This window comes from Cavia porcellus, unplaced genomic scaffold, assembly GCF_034190915.1.
Source record: "Cavia porcellus strain 051 isolate PalLab524CR breed Dunkin Hartley unplaced genomic scaffold, mCavPor4.1 scaffold_7, whole genome shotgun sequence".
NCBI classification, from domain to species: domain Eukaryota; kingdom Metazoa; phylum Chordata; class Mammalia; order Rodentia; family Caviidae; genus Cavia; species Cavia porcellus.
Window position 1 is genome coordinate 45,317,434 of NW_026947490.1, and position 14,375 is coordinate 45,331,808.

Consider the following 14,375-nt stretch of genomic DNA (forward strand, 5'->3'; position numbering starts at 1 on the left):
TTTTTCCCACAGTCTCTCCAGCATTTGTTGTTGGTGGCTTTCTTGATCCTGGACATTATTTCAGGAGTGAAATCAGATCTCAGCATGGTTTTGATTTGCATTTCTCTAATGAGTAATGATGATGCACATTTTTTCATGTATTTATTTGCCATTTGTATTTCTTCATCTGAGAAGTGTGTATTTATCTTAGATGCCCATTTTTGGATTGGATCTTTGAATTTTGGGGATCTGATTTTTTGAAATTCTTCATATGTTTAGACAGAAGTCCTTTGTCTGAGGGAGAGTTCACTAAGATTTTCCCAGTTTGTGCATTTTCTTTTCACCATGGTGGAAATTTCCTTTGACATGCAGAAACTTTTTAATAAGCGGTGATCCCAGTTATTGATTCTGGGAAGTATTTCCGGTGCGGTTTGGGTGCTGTTCATGAATTCTCTACCTACCTCTATATCTTCAAAGTTTCTACCCAATTTGTCTTCCAATAGGTTTAGTGTTTCAGTTTTAATATTCAGATCTTTGATCCATTTAGATTTTAATTTAGCACATAGTGAGAGGCATGGGTCTAGTTTTAGTTTTCGGTATACAGAGATCCGGTTTTTCCACACCATTTATTAAAGACACTCGTTCTTTCAGTGAACAAGTTTGGCTCCTTTATCAAAGAAAAGGTGGTTGAGTGTGTTTGTAGTTGAAGTTGTATCTTCTAATCTATTCTATTGATCTTCGGTTCTGTTGTGATTCCAGTACCATGTTGATTTTACTACGGTTGCTTTGTAGTATAATGTCAAGTCAGGGATTGTGATGCCTCCTGCCTTGCTTTTGCTGCTTAGAACTGTCGTTGCTATTCTAGGTCTCTTCTTGCTCCAGATGCATTTTAGGAGTGATTTCTCTAGATCTATGAGGTATGTTGATGGTATTTTTATTGGTATTGCATTGAATCTGTATAAGAGTTTTGGGAGAATTGCCATTTTCACAATATTTATTCTTCCTATCCCTGAGCAATGGATGTCTTTCCATTTTCTGAGATCCTCTTCAATTTCTTTATTCGGTGTATTATAATTTTCCCTGTATAGGTCTTTTACTTATTTTGTAAGACTAATTCCTAAATATTTTTTTTTTTGGTTGCTAGTGTGAAAGATGTGGCTTCTCTTATTTCTCTGTCAGTGATTTTGTTGTTAGTGTATAGGAATGCTATTGATTTTTTAGTATTGGTTTTATATCCAGCTACATTACTGAATTAATTTATTATATCTAAGTGTCTTTCAATGGAGTTTAGCGGGTCTTCTATGAAGAGTATTGTGTCATCTGCAAGCAATGATAATGTAACTACTTCTTTTCCTATCTTTACCCCTTTTATTTCTCTCTCTTGTCTAATTGCTCTGGCTAGTATTTCCAGTACTATATTAAATAGGAGTGGTGATAAAGGACATCCTTTTCTTGTTCCTGATTTTAAAGTAAAGGCCTTCAGTTTTTGTCCATTTAGTATGATACTGGCTTTTGGTCTGTCATAGATGGCCTTTATTTTATTGAGGTAAAGAACATGTATTTCAGTTTTTTGTAAAGTTCTTATCATGAATGAATGTTGGACCTTATGAAAAGCTTTTTCTGCATGTATAGAAATGATCATGTGATTCTTACTTTTTGCTTTATTGATATGGTGAATTGCATTTATTGATTTACATATTTTGAACCATTCCTGCATGCCTGGGATGAATCCCACTTGGTCATGGTGTATAATCTTTTTGATGATTTGCTGCGTCCTATATGCCAATATTTTACTGAGGATTTTTGCATCTGTGTTCATTAGGGAGATTGGTCTATAGTTCTCTTTTTTAGTTTGGTCTTTCTCAGATTTTGGTACTATAGTAATATTTGTTTTCCAGGAATGACTTAGGAAGGATGGCTTCCATTTTAATTTCATTGAAGAGTTTGAGGAGTGTCACCATTAGGTTTTTTTGTATTTCTTGTAGATTTCTGCAGTGAATACTTCTGGGCCTGGGCACTTATTTGTAGGTAAGGACTTAATTAAATTTTCAATTTCATTAATAGAAATTGGTTTATTCAGCAGTTTTACATCTTCTTGACCTAACTTTGGTACCTCATATGATTCTAGGAATCTGTCTATTTCTTCTGTGTTTTCAAACCTTTGGGGGTAGAGGTTTTCAAAATAGGTGTTGATAATTTTCTGCAGTTCTGTAGAGTCTGTAATGATTTCACCTTTTTCATTTTTTATTGCATGAATTTGAGCTTTTTCTTCCCTTTTTAAATACAGTTGGCTAGGGCCTTATCAATTTTTTTTTATTCTTTCAAAGAACCAACTGTTTAATTCATTGATTATTTGGATTGTTTTCTTCACATCTATTGCATTGATTTCTGGTATGATTTTTATAATTTCTTCTCTTTTTTTGGCTTTGGGCTTGACTTGTTCTTCTGTTGCTAGATGTTTGAAGTGTAACATCAGGTTAATTATCTGTACTCATTTTTTTTTCCTGATGTGAGAACTCAGTGCAATAAATTTTCCTCTGAGGACGACTTTCATTGCATTCCACAAATTGTGATAATTTGTTCTTGTATTTTTGTTTGCTTGTAGGTATTGTTTAATTTCTTCTTTAATTTCCCGTGTAACACACTGATTACTCAAGAGTGTTTTATTTTGTTTCCTTGTGTTTGTGGGATATTTGTAGTATCTTTTGTCTTTAATTTCTAATTTCAAACCGCTATTATCCAATAACATGCAAGGGATAAATTCAAGTGTTTTGCATTTATTTCACTATGTTCTGTGAGTTAATATATGTTCTATTTTGGAGACTTCCCCATGTACTGCTGAGAAGAATGTGTATTCTGACGTTGTTGGCTGGAACACTGTATGTGTGATTCAGTTCTGTTATTTCTTTGCTGATTTTCTGTCTGGTTGATCTGTCCCTTGGTGTCAATGGTGTGTTAAGGTCTCTTGTTACAACTTTGTTACTGATAATTTGATTTTTCATTTCTATTAATACTTGTTTTATGTAATTGGGTGCTCTGAAATTTGGTGCATATATATTTAAGATAGTTTTCACGTCCTCTTGGAGTTTTCCCCCACCGAGTATGTAGTGACCTTCTTTGTCTTTTCTGATTATTGTTGGTTTAAAGTTCAAATTGTCTGCAAACAGAATGGCTACTCCTGCTTTTTTGCTTTTTTTTTTGTTGTTTGTTTGTTTCCTGTTGTGTGAAGTATTGTTTTTCATCCTTTGACTTTCAGTCTGTGAGTATCCTCCTGGGTTGAATGGGTTTCCTGTAAACATCATATGGTTGGATTTTGTTTTTTGATCCATTCTGCCAGTCTGTTTCTTTAAATTAGTGCATTGAGACTGCTTACATTAATGGGTATAACTGTTACATGTTGGTTTACTGATGACATGTTATCTTTCTGCTGTTGCATTTTTATCTTTTTGTTCTGTTTAATTATCTGCTTTGCTTAGAGGTATTTTTTCTTTGTGTATCTAAACAGTCTTTCAATATTTTTTGCAGGGTTGGCTTGGTGATCATGAAATTCTTCAGCTGTTCTTTGCCATAGAAGTATCTTATTTCACCATCAATTTTGAATGAGAATTTTTCAGGCTACATCAGTCTAGGTTGGATATCATTTTCCCTTCGGATCTGGAATACTTCACTCCATGCTCTTCTTGAGTTTATTGGTTGTGCTGAGAAGTCCTCTGAGATTCTGATAGATTTTCCTTTATAAGTGATCTGGGTTTTCTCTCTGACAGCTTTTAATATTCTATTATTATGTAGGATTTCTGGGATGGTGATTATTATATGTCTGGGTGTAGTTTTATTTTTTTTTTAATTTTATTTAAGGAGAAAAAGAAAAAATAGAAAAATGGTACAAGTTATACAAAATTTCAGAAAAAATAAACAGTAGGACATCACTAGTAAATAGATTACATATTGTCAACTTAGAAATAGATGTTCAACTTACAAAATTAATGCATATAAAGTGGACTTTCAAACAGTGAGACTGTAAACAGTTCTGTTCAATGAACCAACAAAACTCAGTAATATGGTTATCTATCTTATACATTAAATATACATGCAGTTATAACATTTAGAACACTTTTTCCCTCTCTTTTGTACGACAGTTACACACTTTGTGTTTTATTATTCCCACAGTTCTTATTACTTTCTTTTGAAGACAGTAAAACCAAATGTGACATAACAGAACAGAGTCAGTCAAATAAAAAGGATGGACATAGTACATAATGTAAATACAAAGTGCAAGGTGATCAAAAGTGGTTACCATACTGCCTCTTGCTCTCTGAAAAAGAATTGCCTCAATTATAACATAATTGAATGAAACAGTAAAGAACAAAACCAATAAAACCAAAAGTTTTTAGACATTAGAGGACTTCATAAGAAGATAATAGTCAAACAGAAAGAACTTCATAATGAATCTTATTGTGTTCACAGTTGTTGCCTATACTCTCGAACTTGGTACTATCAAGCAAAAGAGAATAGAGGAAAATCAGTCAAAACAAGATGGTGAGAGGAATACCGGGTTTCAAATCAAGTTAATAAGGAAATTAAAGCAGGATATAATAGATCCTGCTATATTTTGATTTATTTTTCCCTTAGTTAAAAGGATAAAAATGAAAAAGTAAATAATAAAAAAAGAAGGTTGAAATAATAGAGGGAAAAGGAACAAAACAACGCAGGTCAAAACAACCATTTAAGCAAAATAGTGTTACACCTCAAGATACACCAACATAAAAGTAGTTACCATAGTGTCTCTTTCCTTGAAATCTTGAGTATGACTTCGTATAGTGTAGCATAAAACATAACAAGAAAATGTAAAACCACTCAAGAGAGTGACAGTACTACAGGGTATTTAGAATCAACTAACAGAAAATGAACAATGGTTTTTGTATAATCTCCTTGTCTATAAAAGTTTTTGTTTATATTATCACATAAAGTAAAATCCAATAAGATACAACATGTTAAGACTGATGGAGGCAGAAGAACAAAAGCTTGATGGAACTTCAAAACAAGATGATATTAAATCAGCCCTAGCTATTATGATGTCTCGTTTTCCCCAAAATGGCTGTTCCTACCATGCAACCTTTTCTGCCTCATTTCTGTTGAGCTCTTTTTCTGTCATTAGTTGTCCATTTGTCTTCTTAATTGTGCTTTCTGCTCCATTCATAGTGGCCTCTCTGCCACTATTTCTGGAATCTTGGTATTTTTCTTTTTTAGAATTTCCTGCAGTATTCTCGGTAGAGTTGAATTGGTGGTTGCAAACCCCCCCTAGTTCTGCTTTATCCTGGAAGCACCTTGTTTTTCCATCAATTTCCAGGGACAGTTGTGCAGGATATATCAATCTTGGGTGGAGGTTATTATCTTTCAAAGCTTGAATTATTTCCCCCCATGCTCTTTGTGATTTGATGGTTTGTGCCAAAAAGTCTGCTATAATTCTGATGGGTGTTCCCTTGTAAGTGATCTCTTTCTTGTCTCTTAAGGCTTTTAATATTCTGTTCTTATATTGTATTTCTGGAATTTTGATTATTATATGCCTGGGTGTAGCTCTGTTTGAGTTGTAGGTGGCTGGGGTTCTATATGCCTCATACATCTGAGTATCTTTACCTTTTGCTAAATTAGGGAAATTCTCCTGGGTTATATCTCTGAATAGCTTTTGTAGTTCATTTGTTTGTGTCCCTACTTCTTTTATGTTTTTAATTCTTAAGTTATAGATCCTCTTATCATCTTCTAGCCTTTGTATTATTGCTGTTTGTTTTCTTGTTATTTTTAAGAAGATTTTCATTTCATGCTCCCACCTTAGGAATCTATCCTCCAGTTCAGATAATCTATCTTTAGTTTCTTTCAAGCTGTTATGCCAGCTTTCAATAGAGCTTTTAGTTTTCTGGTAATCTCTTTGAACCTGCTTAATGTATTCTATGTTTTCTCTATTTTCTCCATCAACCAATTCTCCCCTTTTTTTCAGTTCTTCCATTCCACCATCTTTTTTTCCTTGGGTGATGTTTAGCATTTATCTAACTATTCTGCTTATTTCTTGCTTTATTGCATTAAATACTTTATTTTTGAACTTGTGTATGAGGCTCCAGAAATACCACTTTATGTCTATTGGTGTCGTGTCTGATATTGCATGTTTTCTGTCTTCATTCTCTTTTGCACTTACCTTTCCTGGATCAGTGTTCTCTGGATTGGGGATGGAAGAGCCTTTCTTATTGCTCCCTCTTCCCATAATTTTTGTTCCTTCCATACAAGCCTATATAGGAAGCCCAATTTTTTTTCTCTTTGTCTGTTACAGTGTGTTCGAATTCCCCAGCTAGGTGTTCCCACCCACTGAAGTGCACTAGGGAGACACAGAACTGGGCAGCCTCTGCTGGGCCCACCCCTTCACATCAACCTAGTGAAGGCTTCACCACTAGGGTGCACCACCAGGCACTGGGACCTGGTTTGGGCTAGCCTACTGGATCTTAGTCCATGGCGTCACCAGGCCAAGTGCTTCCCACCAATCCCACTTGAGAGGGGAATATGCGACTAAAGTCACTGCAGCATCCTGTTTTGACTAGTCTGCCTGGTCCCAGAATGTCCTCTGTTGGAGCCTCCTAGTGTATGAAAGGGTCCCTGTTCCTCTCACTCCCCGTAGGTCAATGCAGGGCTACTTGTCATTCCCATTCTCAACACCATTTGGTTTGCTGATTCTGCTCTCAGAGCTTTTGCATTTCTATCTCTGCTGTGCTGATTGGGACACAGCAGCGACTGCAGGAAATTCAAATCACGGCTTCCAGAGGCGCAGGTTCCAGCTTCGGCACTGAGATTTTATCTGTTCCTATTATAGCATCAGGATTGCATTTCCAGTTGGGTTCTCTCCGCTTAGTTTGTTCTTGGGTCAGCAGGGTATATCTCCCCTTGCTTAAGACTCCTCACACCACATCATTCCTGGATTCTAAGTTAGTAATCTCAGAGAGCCTCCATGGCTGCGGTTATCTGTCTGCCATGTTCTCCCAGAAGTCCTTTCTCTGATTTTGTTATCAGAGTAATGTTTGATGTATTGTTGGCAATCTATATGTATATAAGTATCTTTCCATTTATTCTGTGTTTTCAATCTTGAGAGAGTAAAGATTTTTAAAGTAGATATTGACGATCTTCTTAATTTCCACAGGCTCTGTAGTGTTTGTACCCTTTTAATTCCTCAGTGCATGGGTTTTCATCTTTCTTTCCCCTTTGGATGAAGTTAGAGAAGAGTTTATCAGTTTTATTTACTAAGTGAATCAGTTATTTAATTAATAATTTTTTGTATTCTTTTCTTGATGTGTATTGTATAAATTTCTGCTGAGAACTTTATAATTTCCTCCCTCACATAGGCTTTGAGTTTTTGTCTTTCTTCTTTTCCTAGAAGCTTAAAGTGTAGCTTTAGATTGTTTATTTGTGCTATTTCTTGTTTCCTGATATGAGAATACACTGCTATACATTTCCTCCTTAGGGCTGCTTCCAGTACATCTCATAATTTTCAGTATGTTTTATCTTCATTCTCAGTTAATTGTAGATGTTATTTATTTTCTTCCTTTTTCATCTGTGACCCATTGGTTATTTAGGAGGGTGTTATTTAACTTCCACATGTTTATAGAATTTTTGCAGTATCTTATTGCATGAATTTCCAATTTCATTGCATTATGATCAGACAGTATTCAGGGGATAATGTCATTTCCTTTACACTTATTTAAACATATTCTGTAACACTGTATATTGTCTATTGCAGAGAATGTCCTATGTGAAACTGAGAATATGTATTCTAATGATGTTGGGTGGGACAATTGAAACATCTACTAAGTTCATTTATTCACAAATTTGGATCAATTCTGGTATTTGTTTGCTGAATTTTTTTCTAGGTGATCTATGTCTTTTTGACAATGGGAGTTTGAAGTTTACTGTTACAATCATGTTATCACTTAATTTTATGCATACCAATATATTTGAGTGGTCCAATATTTGTTATATACATATTTATGATTCTTAGGTCTTCTTGTTGAAGTTTTCGCCCAACAAATTTGTAGTAAACTGCTTTATCTCTTTTAATTATTCTTCGTTTGAAGTTTACATTGTCTGTTAACATTATAACTGCCCCTGTTTTTGTCTGGGTTCCTAGATGTTTGCTTTCCCAACTTTGACTTTCAATCTATGAATTTCTTTTTGAGTTAAATATGTTTCTTATACACAGAATATTTTTGAATCACTTTTCTTGATCTGTTCTTCCAGTCTGTTTCTTTGGATTGATGAATTGTAGTCATTTACATTGACATTTGTAAGTGATACACAGTGCTTTATCCTTTTCATATTATTTTCCTGCTGTACGTTTCCCGCTTTTCTGTTCTATTCAGATGCTTGCTGTACCTGATTTTATTCTTGAAATTGTGAACACTTTTAAGTCTGTCTAGAATATTTTTCATTACTCTTTGTGAGTATATTTTTTGGTATGAATTTTTCCTCTTTATTGGTCTTGGAAAAAATTCATTAATTTTGAAAAATAGTTTTGCAGGGTACATCAATTTGATTTGGAAGTTGTTTTTGTTTTTTTCCTCAGGACTTGAAATAATTCTTTACAAACTCTCTTTACTTGAGGATTTACTTTTAGATATCTGCCATGATTCTCATAAGCTTTCCTTTCTCTAACACATTTTAGTATTCTGTTCTTATACTGAAATTCTGAAATATTGAGTATTGTATATCTGGTCTAGTTTTATTTTGCTCACAGTTGTTTTTAGTTTCATATACTTCATTTATTTATATGTCAAATACTTTATCCATACTTGGGAATTTTTCTGCCATTCTTTCTGTTAAGAGTATTTTTATGGTCATTGTGCTGCCTCCAGCTTTTTGATTGACAGCAATCAATTTTATGTTATTCTTCTTTGCTTCACCTTTTAACTGTTGGAATGCTTTTAAATAGTCTCTTGATCTTGACCATTTTCTTTTCATGATCACTTATACAATTCTGTTTTCAAGCTCTGAAATTGTATCCTCTTTGTTCCATCTGTTATGCATACTTTCAAAGGATATTTTAATCACTTGGATTTCAGGCTGAATCTGATTCTTGGATTCCATTTATTTCCAATGTTAAGGATTTTTTGTTTGCATCATTTTTAAAAGTCATTTATTGTTTTATCTGTGTATAGTCAATTATCTTTGATTTTAAACATCATTTTTTTCTACCCAAGAGATTATTTTCTCTATAGACTTTTGCACTTCTCTTTTCATTTGTTATTACGATTTCAGAAAATTTAATTCTTTGATCTCCAATTTCATCTGTCTCATTTAGTTTTTGGCTTGTCCTCAGTGGGATGGAGGTCTGGAGTTTGATTTTTCTTTGCATTTTGTTTCCTGTTTTCTCTTTATTATTTTATTTTATTTTCCATGTATGTGCTTGCCAATTTCTTATGATACGTAACTTCATCATTAGTATTGACGCTTCTCTAGAAGATGTCTCTTCTGCATGAATGTCCTTCAGATGTAGGTACTTCTTCATAACTAGTCCAAGAACCTATATTTCCCCATTTATAAAGGATGCAAACGTTACTTCATTTAGCTCCCAATCTTTTGATGTTGGCTGTGGTGATGATTATGACCCCATAGTGTTACTGTATGGGGAAGAAAAAATTTTATAATATATAGGTCATCCTGGATAAAATATTATAGTTAGTCATAAGAAAAGTTTGAAGTGCAGTTTAAATCCTGTTAAACTATGGTACACATAAGGCTATTATGTATTCAGAAATACTCATTTTACTGGTTGATTTTACATTGTACAATTTTCCTAAGTTCATTTACTAGTACTATAATTTGTGGTTTTATTTCTGTGTGTTCATGTCATCATAGAACAGTAACAATTTTAGTCAGTGTTTTCAGATTGATGTCTCTGATCATATATGCTTTTATTGGTTGATTACTTTTGGAAGTCCTTTCAGTCCTTAACATAGAAGTGATAAGATTGTGCATTCTCATCTTGTATCAGATATACAAAATATGTTTTATGTTATCTTTCATTTATTATGATGTTAGCTTTGCAGTTTTCATAGACAACACTTACTCTGTTGAATAAATTTCCCTTTATACTTAATAGGTTGACTTTTAATTAAAAATTGGGGGTAATTTTCATAATTTTCTGCATCAACTGAGAAATCTCATTATTTGCTGTTAAGGCAAGTTTGATGATAATTATTGTATTTTTTATTGAATGCTCTAAAGAAACAGAGTTGAATGTATTTCTTTTTATCTATATTCTCACAAAACCTTCATTAATGCACAAATGGCCCTGCGTCTTGTGCTCCTTCATTGAGAGAGGATTACCAATCTCCATGTGAAGTTTTGTTCAGCCTCAGGTTCATATTTTGGTATCATTTATTACTAATGGCAAATAATGCTCTTCAAGTTTTGCTGGGTAGTGGTTTTTGCAGACGTTAAGTGCCATGTGTTCCTTTGTTGATCTTTATCTTCATGTCCTATTGAATCATTTTAGTTACATTTTTCTCTTCGTTGAGACAAAATATTTGAAGTTTAAAATTAATGGAGGAAAGGTTAATTTAGCTCATGGTTTGTAAATGTTTCAGTACGTAATCACCGGATTCAAGGCAGGGTGATATTATAGAGGGACAACAATGCATAGTAGCAGAAAACAATAAAAGCAACAATACCAAAAATGGTAAGGGACAAACCTTCTTTCCTCATTTATATTGTAATGCAATTATCTGCCTAAGGTGGATGTAGCACTCATACTCTTAATCTTAGCACTAGACAATGAACCAATCATATACTACAGATTCTGCTGCCTCTAAAAAACTTGCCTTTCTCCCTGACCACATGAGTCTTTGGGAAACATTCAGACAGAAACCATAACTTGAATGGATTAGTAACCTGAGCTGAGCTTAAGACCAAGAAAGGGATGATTAAAGTGAAAACAATGCTGGCATGAGTTGCAAAAGTGTGGTTCAAATTGGCAAAACTTGGCCCTGAGGAGAAACCATAATGTCACCCTGAGACACCCTGAGAGAGGCCTCAGAATCTCCCTCCCTCTGGTATTTTTTGACTCTAAGGCATGTGTCCCTTGAACTGTACTAAATCCTGGAGCATCCTATGAATGTATTTAGCATCTATTCCAGGATCATTGTAACAGCTGCCTGTTGTTACTGCCTTATGTCACTAGTGTCATGTGGAGCACTGAGTCTACTTGATATTGTGTTATGTCTTTGGTGTCATGACTGTATTAAGATTTGTTCTTGTATGTGAATCTACACTGTATGGAATACACTGGGCAGTCCTATCCAAAATAAAAGATGTATGATGAAAGAAAAATCATATGGATGACAACTGACAGCCTCTGTCTTGTCTCTATCTGTCATCTAAAAAATAGAGTCTGATGTGATGAACTCTTGGAATACTGGTAAAAGATATATAATTTGATGTCTAGAGATCTGTTTTGGATTTTCTAGGAGTCAATGAGAAACTTTCATATACAATAAATAATAATGTATTTAAGTAGTAGAGAACGTGGCATCACTCATTGTGCATTTTTAGCCCACATAATTGAGTTAATAACTGGTATACATAATATCCTTCATTACTGCATTTCTTCCAGGAAAAACATAAGGTAATTTAAGCCAATCCTATTGAGCACAGCTCATATTTTAAAATTGTATTCTAAATATATATTTTAAAATAGTCAAGGTCATAATAAGACAAGATAGGTGCTAGTGTATTAGGATAAACATCTCTGATTGCTTGTCAAAACACACTTGGTTCTTTCCTCCACCTAAAATGCCTTGTGAAAATATTGGTAAGGCATGAATAAAAGAGAAGGTTCTCATCACGCTGGGTGTTTCCTTAACACAGGAGTGACAGTGTGGCTAGGTTTCCTCTGACTTTGATTTAATATAGAGACACAAGGGTATTGTTCCTAGAATTTTACTTATCTCAAAAATATTTATTATTTAAAATTTTATAGCTTAAGAGTACTTGAAGTGACGATATCATAAAAATAGCAAGTGCCAGTATTTTCCACTCAGAATTCTACAGTATAAATTAATTTTGTTAGGATTATAAATTGTAGTGTTTTTCATGTTTGATTGTAGTATTTGTTTCTGTGTTTATTCAGGCTCAGAATATTATTTGCTAACATACGAATGAATACCAATAAAGCTTCCACATACTTCCTGTTGTCTGTCTCTCCCATTCACCGTTTTGGTTAGCCTAGATTTGTCTTTTCAAATTATCTACAAGGGTGCACGCATGCTTCATGATCGTTATTTTTCTTAGCCCTGTATTTAAAATAAAGATAAAATCTTTCCTTGGATCCAAAAATGTTTCAATACATTGATTTCACAAAATAAAGAAAAGGAACATGCTGTTAATTCTTAAGCCTCCTTCTTTTGTCTATGATTTTTCTCACCTTTACCTCTACATATTTCTGGAAATACTCTAATCCTCCTTCCTTTCATGTGTCAGATTTAACCCCTTTGAATATCTGTGTTAAGCTCAAATTGCTTGATATGTAGTAAATTACTAAAAGCACTATTCTCTCACATGTCAAAGCTGATCTTTGATTAAGTGGCTAGAGACAGTCTAAAATCTATTTCTCCTTTAATAGGAACTGAAAATATAAAACCTTTTTACATTGCCTTGATTATTTCTCTGTAGTTTTATGTTTCATTTGGTTCTCTCTTAGCCTTACATTGTTGCTATCAGAGCTCACTCATGCTCACAGTGCTAGTTTGGTTGGACTTGAAATAGCATTCACAACATTCGAATTTATGACAGCTCATGAGATATCTTTAATTTTCATCTGAAAGTAGAAGAGGGAGACACAGACCTCACCTATAAAAGGAATTGACAAAACATTGTGAGAAAATTAATATTATATTTACTGTAATAAAAAGTAGAAATAAATTGTTTTCAAATAATGTTTGTGGTTTCTACCTTTTCCTTAGTTTTATGATGTTTTGTTCACCATCTTGTGAAGTGAGGTCTTTGTGTTTTCTATCTTTTCCTTAGATTATTTTTTATATATAATATTTACATTAAGTTCATGAAAGACAATGTGAAATCTTTACAAAACTTGACATGAAAACAAAATGAAAGTTTATCAGGCAAGGGCACATTAACACATAAACATAATCCCAGTAAAGAGAATTAATACCTAGAAAGAAATCTGTGCATCTACAGCCATCTCACCAAGATTTTCCAAAATGTATATTTGAGAAAAGAAAGTTTTCTCTTCAAATTATCCTGGGGAAACTGAATATCCACATATAAAAAATTGAAAATGAGGTTCTTATCACTCTAGCCTCATTCTTTCCTTGCTCCTCATTCATTCATGGTGTATTTGTTCCTTTCAAAAGTTTATAGAGGGGTTAAGGATCCAGAAAGTTGAATAAAAGAATCCATGTAAATGCTTGAGTGTATAGCATTAGACATGAAGAAAACAGCAACAAGGAACTCCATACAAGCAGTATTTTCATATGGTATTAAATACTGTATTAACAATATTTTAAAACAGCATTTTACCACTGTTTTAAGAACAGAAACTATTTCCACATTTTGATAGTTTTCTAGGTGTTGACTGGTATGAGAGTACTGTGTACAGTAAGGTCCTTCATTCCACTGGAGTTTTTGTACAGGTTTAAAATGATTAGATTAAGGGCTAAGTATCTAGCTAAGTAGCACATCACTATACTGGCAAGTGCAAGGTTATGAGTTTGATTCTCAGTACCAAACAAAGCAAAATAAACAAAAATAACCTGGCCTGGTGGTGCAATCCTGTAGTCCCAGAACTCTGGAGGCTGAAGTATGAGGATTACTGTGAGTTTGAGGCCTACCTTGGTTACAATGTGAACTTAAGACCAACTTGAGCTGTATAGCACTCTCAAAAAACAATAAAAAAAGACCACGAGTTACTTGATTAAAGTCATTCCAGTGTCAATAGCCTCTATTTATTAAAAAAGATATAATCTTGTCAAAAAGTAAGCTAGAATAAGAGACTTATTTCTGCCATATTCTCAGTTGTTCAGGATTTTAACCTATGTGATATCTACTATGTTTTCCTTTAGATTTATGTGCCTTGACTGATTTTATTGTCACAATTGGACATTATACAGAGTGTGTTAAAGTGGAAGTCAAAATATGAAAATGGAAAGCCAGACGCAGAAACCTGGGACTTGCTGACCTAGACAATGATGAAATAGGAAGTGGAGACAAAGAACACTAGAAAGAAGTAATGGGAAACACAGAGGACAGGACAAGTGATGGAGAGATGCTCATTTGGGTGGATAAATGATGAATATATTCCCAGAAGACGCAGGATAGAGATGGAGCAGGTGTTTAGAATTTTTTGC